The sequence below is a fragment of the Moschus berezovskii genome, chromosome 25 (assembly GCF_049115385.1).
Source record: "Moschus berezovskii isolate FMDL1 chromosome 25, NW_MosBer_1.0, whole genome shotgun sequence".
In the NCBI taxonomy this organism is placed as follows: Eukaryota; Metazoa; Chordata; class Mammalia; order Artiodactyla; family Moschidae; genus Moschus; species Moschus berezovskii.
Window position 1 is genome coordinate 22064168 of NC_142484.1, and position 23631 is coordinate 22087798.

A 23631-nucleotide genomic window follows, 5' to 3' on the forward strand; every position below is an offset into this window, starting at 1 on the left:
TTAAAGAAAGGAGATTTGGAGTTGCTGAGCCAATATCATGAGGTAAACGACAAACCAAGCAAGCAGTGTTCTATTCTTAGCCACAAGTTTCTGTTCATTTCCTGGACTTTGATAGCATTTGTAAACCAGGGACTCCAAATTCTTTCCATTGGATACCTGAGGAAGAAAAGTGGACTTAAAAAGAGAGAGAGATGAGGGTGGCACTTAAATGACTAGCAGGAGAAAGTTTCATCCCTGTATTATTTATCTCTCCAGGATCTGTCACCCAAGTTTGCTTCTGACATCATACCATAAACCAGGATCAGGATTTCCTCTCATAATCTGGAAAATTCTTTCTTCTTAGTGAAACAAACTCAGATTAAGTGACAGAAAGCTGAAAGTCCCTCTGCCTTCTGCAGAGATCTCTTTCAAAACACAAATAGCAACATTGTTTTCTCATAGTGGAAATTTAAATGCTCTTGAAGCCCTTGGGAAACCCCATTCCTAAATGAGTCCTGTTTTGCGGGGGTTGTTGAGCAAAGGGAGTAATTAGAAGTGAGTGATGGCAACTCCCCTGTGACATTATTGTGATGTGAACAAGATAGAGCCATATCTATATTTTCTACGTGAATGACCTGGGGAAGTTAGAGAAAAGCTAAGAGGTACAACTCAACCTTAGGACATATGTAGAAAGCATTTCCCCAGTTTCAGGGTATACTTTTAGAATAAGAAATAGCAGCCATATATCTCAGGCTTTTAAATATCCAATTTCATATACTTTATCTCAGTTTCTCTTTAGCCCATACACTTTTCTATGATACTTTGGTTTGGAAATATAATTCCCTATATCAGATTCTCCTAAAAGCAGAATTCTCAGTTGGCAAAGTTGACTTCCCTGAATGAGGAATTATTCTCCACATGACTTTCCCAGAATTCTATTAATGTATTGATCAATAAATATTTATTAATAACTTATACAACTATGTGCAACTAAGCACAAAACATATTTGCTGAGTCTGGAACTTCTCTTACTTAAAGGAAGTCAAGAAACTTGACTCTTGAACACAAATGTTGGAAATGTGAGAACTGCTGATCTTTTATGTGAGAGAGCCATCTAATTTTCAAAGAACTAAAATAAATAAATAAAAGCATAAACTAATGAAATAAAGAAAACAAAAAGCAAAAAGATGAATAATGATAAATTTTGACTTTCTTAAAATACTAAGAAAATAGATATACTGCTGCAAAGATTATTACTGAAAATTATTACCATATGGGTTAAGATTGACCAATCTCAAAAGCAAGTTTGATGGAAATAAGGGAAATCACATGTTAGTCTTTTTAAATACATTTTAAAACCAGAAGAAAAAAAATAATATATTGTTTATATGCACTCATAGTGGCAAATCCATAAATAAAAGGAAGGTATTGTTCTAACAAAAATTCAGCAAACAACTGCTGAGAGGATGAGGATGACAAAATTACACAAAGGGAACTTCTAGATTATATTCTGTATCCTGTACTGGCTGAAAAACTCCCATTAATTTACTAATAGTCTTTTTTTAACATTATTTATTTATTTATTGTTACTTTACAATATTATATTGGTTTTGCCATACATTGACATAAATCCACCCCGGGTGTACATGTGTTCCCCATCCTGAACCCCACTCCCAACTCCCTCCCCATCCCATCCCTCTGGGTCATCCCAGTGCACCAGCCCCGAGGATCCTGTATCATGCATCGAACCTGGACTGGCGATTCGTTTCACATATGATAATTTATTTTGTATTTTAATACATAAGATATTCTGCAAGAAAAACAATTTAAAAAACTGTTCAGTTCAGTTCAGTTCAGTCGCTCAGTCATGTCCGACTCTCCGCGACCCCATGAATCACAGCACACCAGGCCTCCCTGTCCATCACCTACTCCCGGAGTTCACTCAAACTCATGTCCACAGAGTCGGTGATGCCATCCAGCCATCTCATTCTCCGTCGTCCCCTTCTCCTCCCGCCCTTAACCTTTCCCAGCATCAGAGTCTTTTCCAGTGAGTCAACTCGTCGCATGAGGTGGCCAAAGTATTGCAGTTTCAGCTTTAGCATCAGTCCCTCCAATGAACACCCAGGATCGATCTCCTTTAGAATGGACTGGTTGGATCTCCTTGCAGTATAAGGGACTCTCAAGAGTCTTCTCCAACACCACAGTTCAAAAGCATCGATTCTTCGGCGATCAGCTTTCTTCACAGTCCAACTCTCACATCCATACATGACCACGGGAAAAACCATTGCCTTGACTAGACGGACCTTGGTTGGCAAAGTAATGTCTCTGCTTTTTAATATACTATCAAGGTTGGTCATAACTTTCCTTCCAAGGAGCAGGCGTCTTTTAATTTCATGGCTGCAATCAGCATCTGCAGTGATTTTGGAGCCCCCAAAAATAAAGTCTGACACTCTTTCCACTGTTTTTCCATCTATTTCCCATGAAGTGATGGGACCAGATGCCATGATCTTTGTTTTCTGAATGTTGAGCTTCAAGCCAACCTTTTCACTCTCTTCTTTCACTTTCATCAAGAGGCTTTTGAGTTCCTCTTCACTTTCTGCCATAAGGGTAGTGTCATCTGCATATCTGAGAATATTGATATTTCTCCCAGCAATCTTGATTCCAGCTTGTGCTTCTTCCAGCCCAGAGTTCCTCATGATGTACTCCGCATATAAGTTAAATAAGCAAGGTGACAATATACAACCTTGACGGACACATTTTCCTATTTGGAACCAGTCTGTTGTTCCATGTCCAGTTCTAACTGTTGCTTCCTGACCTGCATACAGGTTTCTCAAGAGGCAGGTCAGGTGGTCTGGGATTCCCATCTCTTTCAGAATGTTCCACAGTTTATTGTGATTGACACAGTCAAAGGCTTTGGCATAGTCAATGAAGCAGAAATAGATGTTTTTCTGAAACTCTCTTGCTTCCTCCATGATCCAGCAGATGTTGGCAATTTTATCTCTGGTGCCTCTGCCTTTTCTAAAGTAAACTGTGAACATCTGGAAGTTCACAGTTTACATACTGCTGAAGCCTGGCTTGGAGAATTTTGAGCATGACTTTACTAGCATGTGAGATGAGTGCAATTGTGCGGTAGTTTGAGCATTCTTTGGCATTGCCTTTCTTTGGGATTGGAATGAAGACTGACCTCTTCAAGTCCTGTGGCCACTGCTGAGTTTTCCAAATCTGCTGGCATATTGAGCGCAGCACTTTCACAGCATCATCTTTCAAGATTTGAAATAGCTCAACTGAAATTCCATCACCTCCACTAGCTTTGTTTGTAGTGATGCTTTCTAAGGCCCACTTGACTTCACATTCCAAGATGTCTGGCTCTAGGTCAGTGATCACGTTATCGTGACTATCTTGGTCGTGAAGATCTTTTTTGTACAGTCCTTCTGTGTATTCCTGCCACCTCTTCTTAATATCTTCTGCTTCTGTTAGGTCCACACCATTTCTGTCCTTTATCGAGCCCATCTTTGCATGAAATGTTCCCTTGGAATCTCTAATTTTCTTGAAGAGGTCTCTTGTTTTTCCTATTCTGTTGTTTTCCTCTAATTAATAAATGAAAAATGTTATTAATTTTAAATAATATATAAAACATATATATATGTATATATTTCTAACCACTAAAGAATGTACCCTATTAATTTATCTTGAATTGATTATGGAAAACAACAAATAATTTATTACCACATAATTTTTTTCATGTCTTATTATCTTATGTTTGGCTAGTTTACCAAACATGTACAAAAAGTACAGACTAAAATGTCATTGAGTATTAGGACATATATATACATGGATGAAAACAGTTTTTAAAACCCACTACTTAAATTTTAACACTTCATGCTTTAAATTTTTAAAAAATAATGTTAAAAAGTGAAAGCTTCAGTCTTTTATTTGTAAACACATTAATTATTTTAAAAACCACGTGCAAAGTCTATATCCTCAGAAAAAGAAACAAAACCTTTATTGTAATTGTTGCTATATATCTTAAAGTTGATTTTAAACCAGGGAACAAAATTTGATGAGATGAGTACAATTTCTGAAGTTCAGCATGAGCCAAATGTGTTATTTATGTCAATCCATCTATCTTCTGTAAATGGCAACCCACTCCAATATTCTTGCCTGGAAAAACCGCATAAAGGAACCTGGCGGGCCATAGTCCATGGGGTGGCAAAGAGTCGGACATGACTGAGCGACTAACGCTACTACTACTAATGACCTCTATAACCTTCAAGCCTAAGAAAACTGGGCGCAAACCATCTCTAGTACCAGGACCAAAGGTGTCAGTACATTTCTAGGCATTGTTGCTGTTCTTTAATCATTAAATTGTGTCTGAATCTATGCAGCCCCATGGACTGTAGCCGGCCAGACTCCTCTGTCCATGGGATTTCCCAGGCAAGAGTACTGAAGTGGGTTGCCATTTCCTTCTCCAGGGGATCTTCCCAACTCAGAGATTGAACTTGTATCTCCTGCTTGGCAGGTAGATTCTTTACCACTGAGCCACCTGGAAAGCCCATTATTTTTGGCGTTGTTGTTGATCAGTCACTAAGTTGTGTCCAACTCTTTACAACCTCATGGTCTGTAGCACCCATGGTTTCCCTGTCCCTCACTGTCTCCTGGAGTTTGTTTAAACCCATGTCCATTGAGTCGGTGATGCTATCCAACATCTCATCCTCTGTCACCCCCTTCTTCTCCTGCCCTCACTCTTTCCCAGAATCAGGGTTTCTCTTCTTTGCTTCAGGTGGCCGAACTTTAGCATGGGTCATATTCAGATGAGCCTGTAGCAATAGCAGGTCTCACTGAGATGCTGTGGATTTCTCTTCAGGGTATGCTCCCTGTGTTCCTGACACCCATCCATTCCTTGACCATCCTTGATCAATAGTTCAGCTTGTGACCTGGTGGGACTCAACCCACATCAAAGTCCAGTCTTAAACCACTATCAACGTAGCCTTGAAAAAAACTGATTTCAAATTCAAGTAAGCTCTGACAGAGATCAGCAAACTATGGCTTGTGGGGAGTATCCTGCCTGCAGCTTATTTGTGTAAATGGAATTTCACTGGATCAAGCCTTCCCTTTTTGATTCATTTATGTCGATTCGTTCCTTCTATGACTGTTTTCATGCTACCATAGCAGAATTTTGTATTTGTGATACAGACCCTCTGGTTCCCAAAGCCTAAAATACGTACTACCTGGACCTTGAGAAAAAATATTTGCTGATGCCTGGTCTCTGAGATGGGGAAAATGCCACCAGTTTGGACCAGCTAGAGTTGCTTCCCCACTCTCTTTATTGCAAAAAGATTTTTACAACTGTCATAAATGTATTTTAAAAATTAATTGAATATACAAATGAGGAGGGAAAAAATCAACTTTACCCACAAGTGACTAATGACTTCTTTCTGAAACAGTCTGGCCCCCAACACATCTTTGTTTCTCGAAGTGTAGATTGTGGGGTTCAGCATGGGGATGATTACACTTGCAAAGATTTGAACTGGAGTGACCAGCACCGTGCTCAAAGACGACGGTATAGACGTGAGCACAGGGCCCAAAGAGCAGAGTGACCACAGAGAGGTGGGAGACACAGGTAGACGGTGCCTAGTGCCGCCCCTCAGACGAGTGCATCTTCCCCGCTGCAATGACGATGCACATGTAGGAGGAAACAATGAGGAGGAAACAGATCATGGACACGAGGCCGACGTTGGTGAAGCTCACTGTCTCAATGACGAGTGTTTTCCCACAGGCCAATTTGATAACAGGAAAGATGTCACAGAAGAAATAATCTATCTCATGAGACCCACAGTATGGCAACTGGAAGGTCAGTGTAGTGACACTTGTGGCGTGGAAAGAACTAATAGCCCAAGTGCCAGGCACCAGCAGGGCACATGCCCGAAGGTTCATGATGATGGCATAACGCAGCAGGTGGCAGAGAGCAGCAAATCAGTCATACGCCATCACCATGTAGAGCAGAGACTCCGTGAAGCCTCAGTTCAGTTCAGTTCAGTCGCTCAGTCATGTCCGACTCTTTGCGACCCCATAAATCACAGCATGTCAGGCCTCCCTGTCCATCACCAACTCCCAGAGTTCACTCAAACTCATGTCCATCGAGTCGGTGATGCCATCCAGCCATCTCATTCTTGGTCGTCCCCTTCTCCTCCCGCCCCCAATCCCTCCCAGCATCAGAGTCTTTTCCAGTGAGTCAACTCACCGCATGAGGTGGCCAAAGTATTGCAGTTTCAGTTTTAGCATCAGTCCTTCCAATGAACACCCAGGATTGATCTCTTCTAGAATGGACTGGTTGGATCTCCTTGCAGTATAAGGGACTCTCAAGAGTCTTCTCCAACACCACATTTCAAAAGCATCAATTCTTCGGCGATCAGTTTTCTTCACAGTCCAACTCTTACACCCATACATGACCACAGGAAAAACCATAGCCTTGACTTGACGGACCTTTGTTGGCAAAGTAATGTCTCTGCTTTTCAATATACTATCTAGGTTGGTCATAACTTTCCTTCCAAGGAGTAAGCGTCTTTTAATTTCATGGCTGCAATCAGCATCCACAGTGATTTTGGAGCCCAAAAATATAAAGTCTGACACTGTTTCCCCATCTATTTCCCAAGAAGTGATGGGACCAGATGCCATGATCTTTGTTTTCTGAATGTTGAGCTTCAAGCTATCCTCTTTCACTTTCATCAAGAGGTTTTTGAGTTCCTCTTCACTTTCTGCCATAAAGGTGGTGTCATCTGCATATCTGAGGTTATTGATATTTCTCCCGGCAATCTTGATTCCAGCTTGTGCTTCTTCCAGACCAGAGTTCCTCATGATGTACTCTGCATAGAAGTTAAATAAGCAGGGTGACAATATACAGCTTTGACGTACTCCTTTTCCTATTTGGAACCAGTCTGTTGTTCCATGTACAGTTCTGACTGTTGCTTCCTGACCTGCATACAGGTTTCTCAAGAGGCAGGTCAGGTGGTCTGGGATTCCCATCTCTTTCAGAATGTTCCACAGTTTATTGTGATCCACACAGTCAAAGGCTTTGGCATAGTCAATGAAGCAGAAATAGATGTTTTTCTGGAACTCTCTTGCTTTCTCCATGATCCAGCGGATGTTGGCAATTTGATCTCTGGTGCCCCTGCCTTGTCTAAAACATGCTTGAACATCTGGGAGTTCACGGTTCACATATTGCTGAAGCCTGGCTTGGAGAATTTTTAGCATGACTTTACTAGCATGTGAGATGAGTGCAATTGTGCTGTGGTTTGAGCATTCTTTGGCATTGCCTTTCTTCCGTGCAGCCTAGGAAGTGGTAAAAGAAGACCTGGGACATGCAGCCACCCAGGGAGATGACCCAGCTCTTCACCAGAAGGTTGGCCAACATCTTTGGGGTGCTCACAGAAGAGAAGCCAATGTCCAGCACAGAGAGGTTACAAAGAAAGAAATACATAGGAGTATGGAGGCGGGAATCAGACACCGCAGCTAGCAGGATGAGCAGATTTCCTAGCACAGTGCAGACTCAGAAGATGGAGAACACCACAGAAAGCCCAGCTTCCTGCCCCTGGGTTTGAGGGATGCCCAGCAGGATGAACTCTAACCAAAGTGTGATTCCTTATCTCCACAAGACTTAGATTTTCATCCTGGAAAGAGGGGAAGTGACAGTAAGTTAACAACCCACAGCCCCAAAATCCATAGCTTGCTACCAATAGATTCATAAAAAGAAAGGCGATCATGGGTTCTATTCATGGAAGGATAATGCTTATTGTGACTGAGACATCAAGAATAGCAAATATCCCAGAAGGAGGTGCTGACTCTGGGGTGAGGATTTGAAGGCAGGCTGGTATAGGGACAGACAGTGTTTTATTATTATCAGATAGAGAGGCGTAAGTGACAAAGAGAGTAGAAGCCTTGAAAACTGATGAAGGAAAGAAAAGAGAAAGGGAAGGAAAACAAAATAGAGTATAGAAAAAGAAAAAATGAGGCATGTTTATGAATTGAGAAGGCAATGGCAAGCCACTCCAGTACTCTTGCCTAGAAAATCGCATGGACAGAGGAGCCTGGTGGGCTGCAGTCCATGGGGTCGCTACTAGTCCGACACGACTGAGTGACTTCACTTTCAGTTTTCACTTTCACACATTGGAGAAGGAAATGGCAACCCACTCCAGTGTTCTTGCCTGGAGAATCCCAGGGATGGCAGAGCCTGGTCAGCTGTCATCTATGGGGTCACACGGAGTCGGACACGACTGAAGCGACTTAGCAGCAGCAGCAGCATATATAAGATAGGAGTGATAATTTTATTTCATAGATGATGAAATTATGATTCAGAGAGATTAAGTAACTTGTTGAATTTCTCATATATAACCCATGGCGGATTCAGAATGAGACTCCAGGGATTCTAAATTCGTTATACCGTAATTGGAAAAGGAGAAAAATAATTAGGAAATACAGATAAGAGAAAATATTATTGTATTTTCTAAACTGAGAGGACAAGACAAGGTGGCTTGGTTATTTTTTTAAATTTAGATGTCTCCATGAACACGCTTGCCGAGTTGTCACTGAGTCCCTCCTTTGCAGTTTTTGTTTCACTGTACTCTTCCAGTCTATTATTGTTAGACATTCCAGACATTTATACAATGAGAGCTATCACCCCGCATTCCTTATTCTATTTCTGCCAGTGCACTTATACATTTCATGAACTTTCAAAGCAACTTTGAGAACACTGTGGTCTGAAATTGAATTATTCATATGTAAAGCTAAAAAGACGTTTTCACACTGGTTTCTGTTATTTAGTGCTGAAACCATTTTATATGTTTGTTTTTATGAAAACACAGGTTCCTACATATATAGTTTATAGGTGTCCTGTTTCATAGTTTTAGTATTCACCCATCACCCAAGCCTATCAAAGCATCTTTGTGTATTTGGACTGTCATCAAAGATACACAATACACTATATTCTTTCCAGCATGCCCTTCCTTTAATCATGAGGTGTTGTAGTGTCCACATTTTCATCTTTGTCCATATGGAAGATATTGGTAAAAGACAGTGCCTAAAATGGCAATAAGTTTTTCTTTACTAAAATATTTCTGATCTAAGTAGGGAAGAGATATGGATTAACTTTTATAATTCCTTCAATTTAACTAAATTTGAGGATTCTAATTAGCATTGCACAAATGTACATACAAAAAAATTTCCAAAACTCTGGATAAAGTAAATCACTGAAAATAAAGAATAACATTCTGGAGAGGTTGTTTGTTGTTGTTTTTTTTTTTTTTTTTTGTATTCTTTAAAAGAGATTCAGAAATAACAAATTTCATGAACTATCTGAAATAGGATATTTTCTGCTCCTGAAGCAACCATATGAAATCAAATGAACTTAATTTAACATCCTAAACAGTTTTTTTTTAACATACATAGGGAAAGCAACTTTTAATTGTAAAATCAAGACTAATGTGTGTGATGAGACAGAAATGAATCAGAAAAATAGATTATTAACTTTGAGGAATCCATCATACCCACATCCGTCAGCTTTTTTCTTCATTGCCTCAGGGAATAATAAGACATCTAAAGCAGATTTGGAAAACTCAGCAGTGGCCACAGGACTGGAAGAGGTCAGTCTTCGTTCCAATCCCAAAGAAAGGCAATGCCAAAGAATGCTCAAACTACCGCACAATTGCACTCATCTCACATGCTAGTAAAGTCATGCTCAAAATTCTCCAAGCCAGGCTTCAGCAGTATGTAAACCGTGAACTCCCAGATGTTCAAGCAGGTTTTAGAAAAGGCAGAGGCACCAGAGATCAAATTGCCAACATCCGCTGGATCATGGAGAAAGCAAGAGAGTTCCAGAAAAACATCTATTTCTGCTTCATTGACTATGCCAAAGCCTTTGACTGTGTCAATCACAATAAACTGTGGAACATTCTGAAAGAGATGGGAATCCCAGACCACCTGACCTGCCTCTTGAGAAACCTGTATGCAGGTCAGGAAGCAACAGTTGGAACTGGACATGGAATAACAGACTGGTTCCAAATAGGAAAAGGTGTACGTCAAGGTTGTATATTGTCACCTTGCTTATTTAGCTTATATGCAGAGTACATCATGAGGAACGCTGGGCTGGAAGAAGCACAAGCTGGAATCAAGATTGCCGGGAGAAATATCAATAACCTCAGATATGCAGATGATACCACCCTTATTGCAGAAAGTGAAGAGGAACTCAAAAGCCTCTTGATGAAAGTGAAAGAGGAGAGTGAAAAGGTTGGCTTGAAGCTCAACATTCAGAAAACAAAGATCATGGCATCTGGTCCCATCACTTCATGGCAAATAGATGGAAAAACAGTGGAAACAGTGTCAGACTTTATTTTTTGGGGCTCCAAAATCACTGCAGATGCTGATTGCAGCCATGAAATTAAAAGACGCTTGCTCCTTGGAAGGAAAGTTATGACCACCCTTGATAGTAAAAGCAGAGACATTACTTTGCCAACCAAGGTCCGTCTAGTCAAGGCAATGGTTTTTCCCGTGGTCATGTATGGATGTGACAGTTGGACTGTGAAGAAGGCTGATCGCTGAAGAATCGATGCTTTTGAACTGTGGTGTTGGAGAAGACTCTTGAGAGTCCCTTATACTGCAAGGAGATCCAACCAGTCCATTCTAAAGGAGATCAATCCTGGGTGTTCATTGGAGGGACTGATGCTAAAGCTGAAACTGCAATACTTTGGCCACCTCATGCGACGGGTTGACTCACTGGAAAAGACTCTGATCCTGGGAAAGGTTGGGGGCGGGAGGAGAAGGGGACGAACGAGAATGAGATGGCTGGATGGCATCACCGACTCTGTGGACATGGGTTTGGGTGTACTCCCGGAGTTGGTGATGGACAGGGAGGCCTGGTGTGCTGTGATTCATGGGGTCGCGGAGAGTCGGACACGACTGAGCGACTGAACTGAACTGAACTGAACTGAAAATTTTTATGGTAAAATAGATCATAAAAGTTTATTTAGATCATGATTTTTTTAGATAACATGTTTTGATTTTGTTTTCTTTGAAGTTTTTAATAAAAAGAATACATTCTATTGATTCTATTGATCCAAGATCAGAAAGGAAAAGTTCTCAAATCAAAGAAGAGAAATTATAACACACAATAAAACAAAATTAGCAAAATTTTAGACATTGAAAAAATCCTCATTCCTATAATGCTAAATTATTCTTTTAATTCAACATGGTGGATGGTAGTGCTATTCAATGAAATATGGAACTAAGTGAATTATAGAATGAAAATCTATTTTTAAGGTAAATAATAGAATTGTTCCTGTATCTATTGATTTTGAGGAACCTATGGACGAAACAATTGATGATGTCTAAAGCTGAAACTCCAATACTTTGGCCACCTCATGCAACAAGTTGACTCACGGGAAAAGAGTCTGATGCGAGGAGGGATTGGGGGCGGGAGGAGACGGGGACGACAGAGAATGAGATGGCGGGATGGCATCACCGACTCGATGGACATGAGTTTGAGTGAACTCCGGGAGTTGGTGATGGACAGGGAGGCCTGGCCTGCTGTGATTCATGGGGTCGCAAAGAGTCGGACACGACTGAGCGACTGAACTGAACTGAACTGAAAGTGGAGTTGAATGCATGACTCTGAAACCAAAGAGAAGTTCAGGGCTAAACATGTAACCAGAAAATGGAAGATTTCTCCTTACATTTATGAAAATGTAGATGAGTACAAAATATAGAACACAAGAGAGGAACTGGGAGACCCGAGAAGTCTAGGGCATTATGAGTCCTGTGTTCATTCCTTCCCCTCACCACTCCTCACATTATTATCTGGCTCCAATGTGCTGTTAAAAATCAGTAAATTAAATAAAGAAAAACTAATAATTAGTACTCACTCTGAGCTCGATGACACTATTATCAGCCCTTTATATACATTAACATATTTAATCCTCTTAACAACCATCTGTAGTAGTTGTATTATTATTCCCCATTTACAGAAGAGTAAATGGAATAATAATTTGCCACATTACTTACGATTACCAGATAGTAATTTCTGACACTCTCTCTCCCCACCAAAATAGAGATCTGGTGAGGTGTTTGCTAAGCATGAGTCATCTGATTACATTTGGTCTGTAACTATTTCTGAGTTTTTCAAAGTCTCAGTCCAGGTTTCATGTTGGTGAAAAAGAAGCCTCATACAATTGTAAGGCTGTAAGGACAGGGAGGCCTGGTGTGCTGTGATTCATGGGGTCACAAAGAGTCGAACGACTGAGCAACTGAACTGAACTGAACTGAAGGTAAGTTAGACAATAAAATGGATAGAAAAAGGGCTATCAGGCTGAGTGTTTACTCTGTGTATAATAGCATTGAAGTGAATACCAGGAAATGACATAACAAACAATGTTAGTCATTTGAATGACTCTCCAGGGACAAGAACACTGTGAATATATTAAAGTGGTTATTTTTAACTTCTTCTCTCAAAATTCATGAACAATTAGGCCAGGGAACAATTTAACAATCCAGGAGCCCAAATCTTAATGTTCTAATGAATAATTCTATGGCACAATTCCTTAACTGTATACATATCTTTATTATCATCATACAAAGGAGAGTCATACAGCAGACATATATTATAACTAATGCAGAGTAAATCCTACATGGCTAAATCCAGAAGGAGACAAAAAGGCAATCTCAGTTTGTGGCTCAAATCGTATTTGAAAAAAATAAAGGTCAAGAGAGAACAAAAGTGCCCAATGTCTTAGATTAAGGATTAGAATTTAGGTCCAAGGTATGTTGTGGTTAATCTGAATCAGTTCTACTTAATCCCTTAACATCATTTCAGCATGTCATGTAGGGGGGATGGAAAGGGAGATATACACAGACATACACACACAGACACATATTTTTTCTTGAAAAATGTCCATAAGTATTCTTGGGTTCTTAAAAGGGGTACCAGCCATCAAAATGATAAGGAATCACTACTTAGACTAAACTAGAAAAATGACACATAGTATCTATGACTGAGCAAGTTAAGAACTAAGGTGAAACAAATATATTTGTGTTTATATTCCATGACAAAAGAGTGAAAATGTGTTAGGGTCTACTTAGAGCAAATGGGGAAAAAATAGAGTAAGGAAGTTACATAGCAGAAAAGTCAGAGAGGAGTGAGAAAGTGATAGGAAAAGATACAGGGAAAAGAAAAGGAAACTATGTGTTATAATAAACATGTAGGCTTATACCATCATGAAAACAGTGTTGTGGTCCAAGTCAGTACAGTTTTATACTTTTCTGTTCTTCTGGTACCTCTTATGGATCGTTTATGGTCACCTTATCAAGAAAGGACTACAAACTGGCTTGATCCTGGTGTCTTTGGGCTTGTGATATTGCTTTGTTTCTGTCCTTGAGCTGGTCAGGGTCTGTGCAGATAGACTCCCAATCTAGAGCTCATTGAGTCATTGATCCTTTCTCTAGGCTCTAAAGCCTATTAAAAAGCAGAGACTACTTTGCTAACAAAGGTCCATAGTCAAGGCTATGGTTTCTCCAGTGGTCATGTATCGTTGTGAGAGCTGGGCTGTGAAGAAAGCTGATCGCTGAAGAACTGATGCTTTTGAACTGTGGTGTTGGAGAAGACTCTTGAGAGTCCCTTGGACTGCAAGGAGATCCAACCAGTCCATTCTAAAGGAGATCAATCCTGGGTGTTCATTGGAAGGACTGGTGCTAAAGCTGAAACTCCAATACTCTGGCCACCTCATACGAAGAGTTGACTCACTGGAAAAGACTCTGATGCTGGGAGGGATTGGGGGCGGGAGGAGAAGGGGATGACCAAGAATGAGATGGCTGGATGGCATCACCGACTCAATGGATATGGGTTTGGGTAGACTCCAGGAGTTGGTGATGGACAGGGAGGCCTGGCATGCTGTGATTCATGGGGTCGCAAAGAGTCAGACACGACTGAGCGACTGAACTGTACTGAAAGCCTCCCTCAAGAGTGGGTATCCGAGGCTTAAACAGAACTGGCATCTCTAAGGGACCAGATTCCCTGAAGTCTGTTTGAAGACTCTAAGACTTACAGATAACATCATTTTCTCATTAATTAGTTTGAGGAATCTGATACTTTTTTTTTTTTTAATGAGACATAGCCAGTTGGTCTCTGTATTGAAGATGATGAAACTTTTGCCAGGGGCCATTCTGGAAGAGCTACCAGATACGCTGGAAAACATTCAACTTATTACCTCTGAAAAGTAAAGACCTAATGCTACATTAAAATTTTCATTCCTGACATTTAACATCTCAATGGTTGGTTCTTCCTCAGAACGATTATAGGGCTCATGATTGCTGCGTGGTACTTAAAGCATAAGATTTTGAGTCATAACATCTGGGTTTAAATCCTGACCACACAATGACTGGTATGTGAGAATGAACAAGTTACTCAAATTGTCTGATGATCATCAAATTTCTTTATCTGTAAACGTGAGATGATAATACCTTTCACATTATAGTTTTCTGAATTTCACATGGGATAATGTATGTGCAAATTTGGTTTTGAATTGTAAATCTGTAAATAGTAAGAATTAGCACTATTTTAATTATTTTCACTGAATTAGTATGATTAAAAGTGGCTGGAATAATGTCTTAAAAGAACCTAGACTGTTGACTTTTTAATAACAAGTTTCTTGAGATATAATTCACACATCTTAAAACCCATCATTTTAAAGTATACAGTTCAGTGATTTCACAGTTTTGCCACCAGTACCACAATCCAATTTTAGAACATTTCTATCACTTTAGAAAAATCCCTCATGCCTACTTGCAGGCATTGCTTCTTCCCATCCCTCACTCTAGGACACCATAATGTACTTTTCTGTTGTTATGGACTTGTCTTTTGTGCACAGTTCATGTAAATACAATCATACGCCATGTAGCCTTTTGCATCTGCCTTCTTTCATTTGGCATAAGGCTTTCAAGGTTCATCTACATCATAGCATCTACCAGCACTTCATTCCTTTTTATAGCCAAATAATTGTGCACAGTGTAGATATAGTACTTTTACTCATTCATTACTTTATGGGTATATGGGTTGTTCCTGAGGTTATTAAAGTTACTGCCTCAGGAATGCAGATAATTTCAGATATGCAGATGACACCACCCTTATGGCACCATTATGGCAGAAAGCAAAGAAGAACTAAAGAGGCTGCTGATGAAAGTGAAAGAGGAGAGTGAAAAAAATGGCTTAAAACTCAACTTTCAGAAAACTAAGATCATGGCATCTGGTCCCATCACTTCATGGAAAATAGATGGGGAAACAATGGAAACAGTGAGAGAGTATATTTGGGGGGGAGCTCCAACTGCAGCCATGAAATTAAAAGGCACTTGCTCATTAGAAGAAAAGCTATGACCAATCTAGACAGCATGTTAAAAAGCAGAGATATTACTTTGCCAACAAAGATCTGTCTAATCAAAGCTATGGTTTTCCCAGTAGTCATGTATGGATGTGAATGTTGGATTATAAAGAAAGCTGAGTGCTGAAGAATTCATGCTTTTGAATGTGGTGTTGGAGAAGACTCTTGGAGTCCCTTGGACTGCAAGGAGATCCAATATCCAACGAATATTGGATCAGTCCTGAATATTCATTGGAAGGACTGATGTTGAAGCTGAAGCTCCAATAATTTGGCCACCTGATGTGAAGAACTGACTCATTGGAAAAGACCCTGGGAAAGACTGAAGGCAGGGGCAAAAGGGAACAACAGAGGACACGATGGTTGGATGGCATCACTGACTCGATGGACTTGAGTTTGTGTAAGCTCCGGGAGTTGGTGATGGACAGGGAGGCCTGGTGTGCTCCAGTCCAAGCGGTTGCAAAAAATTGGACACAACTAAGCAACTGAACTGAAACTGAACTGAACTGGGTTGTTCCTACTTTAGATTATTATTAATAGTGCTCTTATTAAAATTTATATATAAGTTTCTGTTTGACCATATGTTTCCAAATCTCTTGTGTATATGCCCAGAGGTGAAATGCTGAATCTAGATTGTTGGTACTTCAACTTGAATTATATACAAACAGAAAAAAATATTCTTGTTGACTGTACATTTTCTTAAGTGTTTTTATCTCTAATTTGAAACTAGATGTGAATGGTTGCTTTCAACCTTTATATAGTAATAAGCAAAAATAAATGCAAAAAAATACTATAAAACCTATAAAATCCTAAATGCACTGATTTGATCTAAATGATTATGTTGTTTTATGTGAAATCAGATAATTGATACTGAATTTAATCAAAGAAATATATTTATATTTGTGAGTTTTATGCTTCATTTGTCAACTTGATTTCATTTTTTCTTAACTTTTTATTTTATATTGCTGTATAGCCTATTAACAATGTTGTGATAGTTTCAGGAGAACTACGAAGGGACTCAGCCATACATATACATATATCCATTCTCCCCCAAGCCCCTCTTCCATCCAGGCTGCCACATAGCATTGAGCAAAATTCCCTGTGCTATATGGTAGGTCCATGTTGGTTGTCATTTTAAATTTAGCAGTGTGTCCCTGTCCATCCTAAACTACTCAAGGTATATTCAATCATCCTTTGAATTACCCTTCTTACCTTTGCTATAATCATACTTCTTTTAAAAATGAGCTTTTAACTTAATATATTATTTTTACCAGCTAATTAATTAAATTTTAAAGGGATTATAGCAATTAGATTTTGAGGGAAAATCTAAAGGGGTCTCCAGTTTATGATGAGGGGAGTCTCCACAGGATACTGATGTTGGATATCAATGTTAGATAACAATGTTGTTGGGTGACCATAGCAGGAATGAGTTACTTCCAGCAGATGTCGGGGCAGATAGAGTTGTCCAAACAACATCACAGGTCACAGTACTTATCAGAGGAGGCCACAGGAAGGTGTATCAAAGTGGAAAAATGGACATCCCTCTTTACCAATGCTGTAGCCTTGTAGTCGCAGAGCTCAGAATCAACCCTGGGGAAATGAAGGATGAGGGTAGAAAGTTCAAAATTGCCTAAGTTTGTAACTTGAATGCAACAATTTTGTAACTTGAATATAATAAGTGTAACTTGACTCTCATTGACTTCAATGTGACTAGGATATTTTTCCTACCAACCATTTGGCAGAAATGGAGGTGCAAGACAAAACTAAGCTAGGTATGGAAAAATAAAGGAAGTTACGTTTTGTGCATCTGAGTTTGTCCCATAGGAACAACAGTTGCCCACTATATATCTTCTATGTATGTTTGCATGAGTGCTCAATAGTGTCTGACTCTGCAACCCGATGCACTGTAGCCTCCCAGGCTCCTCTGTCCATGGCATTTCCTAAGGAAATAATACTGGAATGGGTTGCCCTTTCCTCCTCCAGGGCATCTTCCTGAGCCAAGGATCGAACGTGTGTCTCTTACGTCTCCTCCATTGACAGGCGGGTTCTTTACCACTGAGCCACCTAAGAAACCAACTTACATGTTTGAAATGACCTTAAATTGTGACTCCCCAAGAGATGATGTAAGTTATATACATGTATCTGGATGTGGTCAGGGACCTGATAATATGATGGCTAGGAATAGAATTATGGGTGGAAGATAATAGGCCTAATTATGTTCAATGGACTTTGAAAATTATTCAGCCAGTGCAATTTTATTTGCAACATTTTCTCTGACCTTCAAGCTTACACCTCATTTCAAAGGGCTCAGCAAACCAGCTTTGGTCAGTCGTTGACTTACAGGGTCCTCTGGAAGGTTTCCATGGAAACCAAATGCAGAGCAGAAAGAGAGCATGGATAGCCTAACAATTAATTTCAAGCCTGCTGTTTCTCTTTTTCCTGACCATATAGGCAATGCTTTTAGCATGGCTTGTGCCAAATGAATATAAATAATACCATGCTACAAACATTTAAAATACTATAAAATACTGTATTAACAGTATACAATAAAAATAGAACATATTACTATATATATATACAAATGAATTATACATATATGTATAGTATACATTGTATGTACATACCATATTATATATAATAACAATATTTATTATTTGTTCTATAATAATAGCTGTTATATTATAAACATATAACATAATATTAAGGATTATATATTACTGATTTTTTTTTTTTGCTAAAAAGGGAAAAAAACTAATGACTTTTTTATTTCTCTTGACATTTCTATACCTTAACCACTCCTAGATTTTTCCTCTTATGGCCACCCTCACTCTCAAATTTTAAAATCCTACCAGCCAGCAATACACAGTTCATACGTGATCTTCTCTTTTAGGCTCACCCTGGTATTCCCAGACCAAATAAACGTCTCTCATTTGAACCCACTTCATATTTTACTTACATTTTTCTTGACAGATAATACTTAATTTGTTTCATAATTAATTACATAAAGACCTCTGCCCAAATCAGCTTTTCTTTCTCTGTAGCATCTAGCTAAGTGGCTTCATAGTGACTCAATGAATGTTTGCTAAATTAATGCATCAGTTAATTAAAATAAGAGGAAATCAACTTAGACTTCAGATCCCTTAGAGAACAGAACTCCCAGGTTAGTGCCCTCATTTCTGAGCACTCAGTAAGATACACAGACCTCTTTCCTCTTTTTTAGTAGAGGTATTTATATGAGGGATCTCTGAGATCCCTTCCACCTCAACATTTCTATTTGATAATCGTGATCTAAAAATAAGATCTAACTATGTTACATTTGTTGGAGAAGGAAATGGCAACCCACTCCAGTATTCTTGCTTGGAGAATCCCATGGAAGGAGGAGCCTGGTGGGCTACAGTCCACAGGGTCACAAAGAGTCAGACATGACTGAGCGACTTAACTAACTAACTAACTAATGTTACATTTAGACTATTTAGTCTAAATTTTTCTCTTTAGTTCTGCTCATCATTTGCTTCCAAGTAGATAGACTTAGCTCTATAAATAATAAACTGCCCAGAGAGTTGAGGCCCAGGCTATGTAAAGGCATCACTTACTAAAGTATATCCAATTCAATATTTAAAATAGTGTTAGACTTTCAGCTATGCTCAGACCCTGTGCAGAACCACTGCATGGAACATAAAGACAGGCTTAGTGGTACAAGATATATGAGACATACCATACCTATTCTCAGAGAGTTCACCAACTATGAGGTGGATATGACAAGTACCAAGATAGCTATAAAAACTATGGAGGAGGATTCAGGAGGAAGGGGACACATGTATGCCTATGGCCAATTCACGTCACTCTGTGGCAAAAGCCATCACAATATTGTAAAGTAATTATCCTCCAAGTAAAATAAATACATAATTTTTTAAAACTTATTCTAAACAGACACACTCAGTATAAAACTGGAAATAGAACTGCCATATGATCCAGCAATTACACTCCTGGGCATACACACCGAGGAAACCAGAATTGAAAGAGACACATGTACTCCAATGTTCATCGCAGCACTGTTTATAATAGCCAGGACATGGAAGCAACCTAGATGTCCATCTGCAGAGGAATGGATAAGAAAACTTTGGTACATATACACAATGGAGTATTACTCAGCCATTAAAAAGAATACATTTGAATCAGTTCTAATGAGGTGGATGAAACTGGAGCCTATTATACAGAGTGAAATAAGCCAGAAAGAAAAACACCATTACAGTATACTAACACATATATATGGAATTTAGAAAGATGAAAATGATAACCCTGTTTCCGAGACAGCAAAAGAGACACAGATGTATAAAACAATCTTTGGGACTCTGTGGGAGAGGGTGAGGGTGGGATGATTTGGGAGAATGGCATTGAAACATGTATATTATCATATGTGAAGCGAATCACCAGTCCAGGTTCTACGCATGATACAGGATGCTCGGGGCTGGTGCATGGGGATTACCCAGAGGGATGATAAGGGGAGGAGGGAGGTGGGAGGGGTGTTCAAGAAGGGGAACACATGTACACCCAGATGGATTCATGTCAATGTATGGCAAAACCAACCAATATAATATTGTAAAATAATTAGCCTCCAATAAAAAAATAAAATTAAATAAAAAAATAAAGAGGATTTAAAAATTGAAAAAATAAATAAATAAAAATAAAATAATCACTTCATGAAAAAAAAAAAGATTTAGATCTTAGAGTAGATATCAATCCATTCTTTTAAGTGAAGCTGCATTGGAGAACAGAGTCCCTAACTTTTTTCTCACTTGTTCCATGTTATTTTATGTATGTTGTTTGGGCTCTCTGGATTCAGTTGCCTCATCATATATAAAATGAAATCATTGTTTTATATGATCTTTAAGGTCTCATAAATTTCTATCTTCCTATGTCTTACAGGACTTAAGAATGTAGCTTTTGTTTTCATAGAAATGGTTTGTTTATTGGCATCCCTAAAGGACTTTTATATTCACTTTAAAAATAATGAATTTCATTCTGTTGGTATATTATCAGAATTATTATCATTTCCATTGATTATATCATGTGTGTGTGTGTGTGTGTGTGTGTGTATTTAAGGAAATTAAATATTCCTGAGCTCTCTCAAAATAACTAAGAATGTAAAGTATTTCTAAATTTGGGGTATCAAAACTGTAGCGATAATATGAGATACAGATTTTCACAGCAACTACTGATGGAAAGAATGAGCAAGTATCGGATTAATTTGAGCCATGAGAACTATCAGGGTTGATGAACTGAACCTTCTGCATTCTGTCTTAAAATTCACTCTGAGTTTGGTCTAACTGCCTTGCTTTAATTCTGCTTTTTATTAGGCGCTGGGCAAAGCCAGTTCTGAGCCCTGGAATGTGATTGAAAGATTCCAATGGTGCTTATTTAAGATAAGAAGATTACATGTTCAGAATATGTAGCCATTTGAAACTCTGAATTATTTTAACTGCTTTGTCTAGACCATTTAATTGCATCATAACTGGAAAGTGACATTTTTGTCACTCTTACAAAAAGGTAATATCATAGAATCTCTCTATTTTAATGCAATCAGTTCAGTTCAGTCGCTCAGTCGTGTCCGACTCTCCGCGACCCCATGAATCACAGCACGCCAGGCCTCCCTGTCCATCACCAACTCCCGGAGTTCACTCAAACCCATGTCCACAGAGTCGGTGATGCCATCCAGCCATCTCATTCTCCGTCGTCCCCTTCTCCTCCCGCCCCCAACCTTTCCCAGCATCAGAGTCTTTTCCAGTGAGTCAACCCGTCGCATGAGGTGGCCAAAGTATTGCAGTTTCAGCTTTAGCATCAGTCCCTCCAATGAACATCCAGGATTGATCTCCTTTAGAATGGACTGGTTGGATCTCCTTGCAGTATAAGGGACTCTCAAGAGTCTTCTCCAACACCACAGTTCAAAAGCATCGATTCTTCGGCGATCAGCCTTCTTCACAGTCCAACTCTCACATCCATACATGACCACGGGAAAAACCATTGCCTTGACTAGACGGACCTTGGTTGGCAAAGTAATGTCTCTGCTTTTTAATATACTATCAAGGTTGGTCATAACTTTCCTTCCAAGGAGCAAGCGTCTTTTAATTTCATGGCAATTATTTAGGAAGAAATCAGTCTCACCTTGGAAATGCTAGAAAAACTGAGGTGAATGAAATTTTGCCTGAGTGTGTGCGCGGCAAGTAGGCTGTATATTACTGTGTGCGTGTGTGTGCATGCATATACAAATGTATGTTACACTCACACTTAGTTCTTCCCCGGAACACTAATTGCAGTGAAAACCCAGACCATAAAACTTTAATAAACCTTATTGTACTTCCAGTATTAATTCCCAGTTTTATTAATCCACCTGGTCCTTATATGCAGCTCATAAGTGAGAACTAAAAATTAGAGGGCAAAAATAAAAGCCAAAGTCATAATGAGCAGGAGATGCATCTCATAAAAGTGCCTTTGGGATTAATTAACTAGAGAATTCTCTTCACAGTAATTCCCTTAGAGAAATCTTACAGCTTGGTGTAAGTGGTAAGAAAAGTTTTGCAAATGTGTTTCTTATCTGGAACTTTCCATTACCTCCTTTGGGAAACAAGGACCGCTCCTGAGTCTCAAACAGTGATGTTAATAGGAATGAACATAGAAAGTGCATGCTGTTATCAGCAGCACAGATAATATGCTGAATATGTGCCGGGAGCCAGCGAGGGAAATCCTACCCGTGGCAAAGGTCAATTGGGGAAGAGGCCTGACGGGCAAAGGCTAATCAGGACTCGAGGAACCCCCTGGACTTACCCGAGCATCTACCCCAAAGAAAACCGGAGTCTGACTGCCATACTATCTTACGCCTCTTACCAAGTCCTCTAATACTTACGGGGGCTTCCCCCCCAACCACCTTTCTCTGAAAACATTAATTCAGAGCTGTAGTTTAAAAGTTCTCCTCGGCTTAATAGGAGTGTTCCAATCCAAGCCCCTCTGATAGCTTTCTAACTTGCATGACAAGTTTGTCCGGGCTCTTACAAGTATGAGTGTGACTGTTTATAGCCTCCCAGACATGCAAGGACAGAAAGCCTAATATTCTAAAATACAGGAATCTGTTGAAGAAGTTAAAATCATTAGAATAGTACTAAAAAAGATTTCATTGTTGAATCAATGCTTGCTGCAAAGTTTCCTCTATCTATTGTATCCTTGGAAATATATTAATCACATATAGAGAATATAAGTAGTGGCCTTTGATTTAACCACATCAGATCTTAAGTTAATCAATTCCTTTCTTGTAGCTCACTACACCGGTGCCTTATAGGAATGTAACTTTGTCATGTGTCTAGCACCTGACTTTAGGAAAGTCACCTTAAAAGAATATAAGCCTTTTACTAGTTAACTAACCTATTGTTAGGAGAGAGGGCCATAAACTGTTAGCAGGCCCCCTGGCCAGAAGAGGATGTAAACCACCTAAAACTTCTATCACGAGACACACAAAAATAAGCCCTGATCCAGATAAGAATCAAGACTGATTTTGGCGTGACTCTATACCTCCCTTTCTCTGTTTCTTATGCGCATAACTTAGGGTATAAAAGCAGCACTGGAAAATAAAGTTTTGGGGCCTTGCTCACTGAAGCTTGGTCTCCCCGTGTCGTTCTTTCTCTTTTTCCGTCCTTTTCTCTATTCTCCTTTTTCTGGTTGAGATCCTTGGAGCGCTGGGCCCTCTGAGTTTACTTATCTGCCTGGGCTTCTAAGACCCACTCGAGGGGGTGCCCTGGTGGGGTGCCTCAAGTGATTCGAGAGGGCGCCTGCGGCCTACGTAAACAGAACAAACCCTGTGCTGGGGTTTTATTGGTTTCCAGCGTAAACCAAGGAATCATCAGCCCCTGTCTCTCTCTCTCTCTCTCTCTCTCTTTCTCTCTCTCTCTGTGACGCTGACGCCGTTCATCCCGAGGATACCCTGGGCCATATCGAGGCTGGTCCCCGATAAATATGGGAGGCATTAGAACAGATATGGGCTTGGAAGTCTCAGTTTTCTAGGACTGTGGGGACAAAATACTGTACCACAAACTGGGTAGCATAAACAACAGACATTTATTTTCTCACAGCTCTGGAGTCTATGAGTCTAAGATCAAGGAGACAGAAGGGTTAGTTTCTTCTGGGAGGACAAGGGACCCATTTCAGACTCTGTCCTTGATGACTTGCCGACGGCCACCCTCTTGCTCATCCTCAT

The 23631-nt window shown here is 39.6% G+C and overlaps 1 pseudogene; it reads right to left on the minus strand.

Moving 5' to 3' along the window:
* Positions 1–23631, minus strand: LOC129548359 (putative olfactory receptor 10D4; annotated as a pseudogene).